This window comes from Hylobates moloch, unplaced genomic scaffold (assembly GCF_009828535.3).
Source record: "Hylobates moloch isolate HMO894 unplaced genomic scaffold, HMol_V3 SCAFFOLD_2, whole genome shotgun sequence".
In the NCBI taxonomy this organism is placed as follows: Eukaryota; Metazoa; Chordata; class Mammalia; order Primates; family Hylobatidae; genus Hylobates; species Hylobates moloch.
In genome coordinates, this window is record NW_026652277.1 from 150,484,820 (window position 1) to 150,489,503 (window position 4,684).

The window sequence follows — 4,684 nt, forward strand, 5'->3', positions numbered from 1 at the left end:
TGCAGATAACAATGGGAGGTAATGGTTTGTACCATGGCTTCTGGAACCACACACAGACTTGATTTGAACACCAGAATTTACAATCTATATGAGCTAAGCAATTTATCTAAACTTCTCTATACAAAGGGAGTACTCAAGGGCGTTCTTATTTCTTCATATTAAATGTTCAATAAATCTTAGAACAACGTTTTCTGTTTTGCAGAGAACAGTTAACACAGGCCTGCGGTTGTAAAAATACAGCATGACAAATTGCACTTTACCATCAATTTCATAACATTGTACACAAGGATAAGGTGCTGAGTGAATAGATTCATTATTAATTGATAAATATACACCTTTGAAAGCTAGAGAATATGATCTCGAAGTCTTTGCTTTATAAAGCTATAAGATTTGTTTTCCAATTAAAAAATAAGATTATTATCTATATTTACAAAGCACCAAATAGAACTCTTGTGCTTTCAAAATGGGCATTTAAAAAAAAATTTTGGAAGATTCTTATTAACAAAACTCAAAACAAAATAATCTGTGACCTTTGTAATTATCGAGTTTATTTTCTGTAAGGTGTGAAATATCAAACTAGGTAACTCTTATTGACTATAATTAATATATACAACATTTTTTAAAGTATTAATAATTCTGAAGCTTGTGTCTATGTCTGAAATCTAGAAAGGGTTTGAATGCAGATCCAAAATCTCAGGTTTTTTTCCCATAGCTTTGCCTCTATTGTAACTTCTGTCATTGACAAATCCTTGTGTCTTAAATTTGTTTGGTTGCTCAAGGCTTGGTTCCCTAAGTTTAAGCTGTTAACCTGCTGAGGGAAGTCAGAGTGTGAGGCAAGTAATTATAGGACAAGCTTGTGGGGTTTGTGTGTGAATTTTGGTCGTGAGGAAGATGTTGAATATGGATAGTTCCAAGGGAGGGAGATGCTAAAGGAAAACAATAATAGGAAAGAATACATTATGTATATTAAGGAAATTAAAGAGCTTGGCTTTAGTAAACTGCCCATAGGATAGAATGGAGAAAGATAAATACAGTGGAACAAGTAAGGATCAATTGGTAAACTCCCACGTGGTGGTGGGATTTGAATGTCCTGCCAAAGGTTTGCACTTTGCTTCAAGTCTTGCTAATTAGAGAAATCACATGATGAAATATGTTTTAGTGATATTATCCAGGCATTTGGGTGTGCAAGAATGGCTTGAGTCCAGGGGAGATTGAAAGCAGGAACTCATTTAGAAGTCAGCTCAATCGATGCACTGTGAGGTGAGAAGCGGTATCCTAGACAAGTAGCTGTGGCAATAAAGAGGGCAGGATAAGAGAGGAAAAACAATTGCATTAAAATAATCAGCGCATTCCAGTTTGTCTGTTTGCATTTGAGGAAATAGCAGAATGGGAGAAATCTACCCTAACTAGAGGATGCAAGCCCAATGAACCAGCAGAACCATGTCACAAATGGCAAGGCCAAGAGATGATTTGTTTGGTTTTAGATATGTTGATTTGAGATAATTCCAGAATCTTTAAATTGAGATGCTTTGCTGTCAATTGACTATCTGTCACCTAAGAGGGTCAAGAAGTAAAATGGAGAAGAAGCATACAGAAGAGGTGCTTGAACTGTACAACCAAGTAAATTTTCTAATGAGATAAATTGAAAAGGAGAAGATACAGGGAGCTAAGGATGGAATCATGGAAAGCAGTAAAGAACTGGAGACAGGAGGAAGAATGGTCAGTGAGGTAGGAGATGGATCAGACAGAAGGCAAAGTGGAAGGGTCTCTTTGTTTTAATAAAAAAATTGTGTATACTTGTAAGTATTCAGAATGACAACAAAAGAGCTGCGACTATTTTTTTTGCAATTAAAGTGATATTCAGTTAACAGAACAATAATTATTTTGCATAAGTTGTATCAGAGACAACCGAAAATGTAAAAAAACTACCATCCCCATATATAACAAATTTGTGCTGTGCACCAGTAAGAACCTGCTTTAAATTTCATGCCAATTTACAACCTCCATACTATACCAGGCAAGGTTAGTGGCTATTGAGAATACCACCAAGACAGGGCTATTTAAAGACACAGTGGGTTAGTGTGTTAATTATACAAAAAAAGACAGTGTATAGTTTAAAAACAAATCTTACATAGGCTTAAATTTCAGTTTTTTTCTTTAAAATAAATGAGTTGTGCACAAGAGGGTTAAATGTTTTATAGACAAGAAAAAAAACTATGCTAGAACCAACTTATTCATCACCATCATCTTCTTCTTCATCTTCATCCCCTTCATCTTCCTCATCTTCCTCCTCTTCCTTTTTCTTGCCTTTCTCAGCCTTGGCAACTCCCTCTTTAACTGCATCAGGTTTTCCTTTAGCTTGGTGTGGAGCAATATCCTTTTCATATTTTTCCTTCAGGTTCACAGCCTTCTTTTCCTAAGGATGCTTGTCATCTGCAGCTGTGTCATTCCACAGCTCTCCCACCTTCTTCACAACACCACCAATGGGTAGGCCAGGATGGATGTTCTCCTTTGATTTTTTAGTGATACTTAGAACACAACAAGAAAAAGGCCAAAGGAGGCCTCTTGTGTGCACTGGGATCCTTGAACTTCTTTGTTGTCTCCCCTTTAGGAGGGATACAGGTTTTCATTTCTCTTTCATAACAGGCCTTGTCCGCCTCTGCCATATCTTCACATTTTTCTTTCTCTTTAGCAGACATGGTCTTCCACCTCTCTGAGCACGTCTAAAAAATTCTGAGAAATTGACCGAAGCATCTTCGTGCTGCTTCTTGTGCTCCTCCCGACAAGTTTGCACAAGAATGCCGTGAAGACGTTTTGCCTCTCAGCTTCTTAGGATCTCCTCTGCCCATGTTTCGTTATTTTTCCTCAGCAAGGCACAGAGTCACCCTGTGCCAGTCCAGCTTTCACTTGCCCCAGTGCTGTCTCTATGGAGCTCAGTGTACTGCAATGACGGTGAGAGTGAGAGCCAAGCACAGCCTCCCTGGAAGAGTTTATTGAATGATGAATAATTAATAGTACACCATGCAGCAGAGAACTAGGGGACAGCTTCCCAGGGAAGACTGTGTCCCCTTTAAATTTACAACTTGCCTCTCAATATTTATGCACACACTGCTACATGATGTAAACATTGGTGTAAGCATTGAAATATTTATCATGGAATACATTTAGATAAATAGCGATAAAAATAAAACAAGATTACTCATTTTTGATTAAACTTATGTGAGAAAATAGGTACAGTCTTTTTAGCAAATTGCAAAGAAATTGATTTCTATAGCAGTAGTATAAGGATAATTCCTTCCTTCCTTCCTCCCTTCCTTCCTTCCTTCCTTCCTTCCTTCCTTCCTTCCTTCCTTCCTTCCTTTCTTTCTTCTTTCTTTATGAGAGTCTTCCTCTATTGCCCAGGCTGGAGTGCATCGGCATGATCTCCGCTCACTGCAGCCTCCCTGCCTCGGGCTCCCGTGATTCTCCTGCCTCGGCCTGCCGAATACCTGGGATTGCAGGCGCACACCACCACGCCTGGCTGGTTTTTGTCTTTTTGGTGCAGATGGGGTTTCGCCGTGTTGGCCAGGCTGGTCTCCAACTCCTGACCTCGAGTGATCTGCCCGCCTCCGCCAGCCTCCCGAAGTACTGGGATTACAGACGGAGTCTCGCTCACTCAGTGCTCAATGTTGCCCAGGCTGGAGTGCAGTGGCGTGATCTCGCCTCACTACTACCTCCACCTCCCAGCCGCCTGCCTTGGCCTCCCAAAGTGCTAAGATTACAGCCTCTGCTCAGCCGCCACCCCGTCTAGGAAGTGAGGAGCATCTCTGCCTGGCCGCCCATCGTCTGGGATGTGAGGAGCGCCTCTGCCCGGCCACCCCATCTGGGAAGTGAGGAGCGCCTCTGCCTGGCCGCTGTGCAACCTTCCAAGTGTGAAGTGACAGCCTTTGTTGTAGAATCAATGAAGACGCTGGCACTGATTATATAACACCTTGGCAGCTATCTCAAGTCATTGATAGTGGAGGTATTGGAATTATAGAAGAAAGCAAACACACAAATTTGACTAAAGGCGATTTTGTGACTTCTTTCTATTGGCCCTGGCAAACCAAGGTTATTCTGGATGGAAATAGCCTTGAAAAGGTGATATATATATGAACGTATCTGATTTTTTTCCCCGTATAATTCTTACTTTGTGCATTTGATATTCAGTTGTGTTTGTAATCACGGAAAAATTAAAGCATATATTTTCAAAAAAAGGATAATAATAAAAATTATGTAATATACTGAGCTACTGCAATCACAAAAGCATGTATACTATGATGTGAATGAACTACCCACACTTCTAATATCAGCCTCCTCACTAGAAGTGGATAAGATTGATCTCATCCACTCTCCTTCTGCAAGAATAGATCCCATCGATTCTTTGCTTTCTTTCTTTTCTTTCCTTTTTCTTTAGAGACAGGGTCTCACTCTGTTGCCCAGGCTGGAGTGCAGTGGTGCCATCATAACTCACTGCAGCCTCAAACTCCCAGGCTCAAGTAATCTTCCTGCAGTAGCTTCCCAAATAGCTGGGACAACAGGTGTGTGCCACAACACCCAGCTAATTATTAATTTTTTTTATAGCAATGGGATTTTGCTATGTTGCCCAGCCCCATCTCAAACTCCTGGCCTTCAGCCACCATTTAGCATTGGCCTCCCAAAGAGC

The 4,684-nt window shown here is 40.5% G+C and overlaps 1 pseudogene; it reads right to left on the reverse strand.

The window, feature by feature from the left end:
* Positions 1 to 418: 418 nt before the first annotated feature.
* Positions 419 to 3,593, reverse strand: LOC131382885 (high mobility group protein B1-like; annotated as a pseudogene).
* Between the last annotated feature and the right edge of the window lie 1,091 nt (positions 3,594 to 4,684).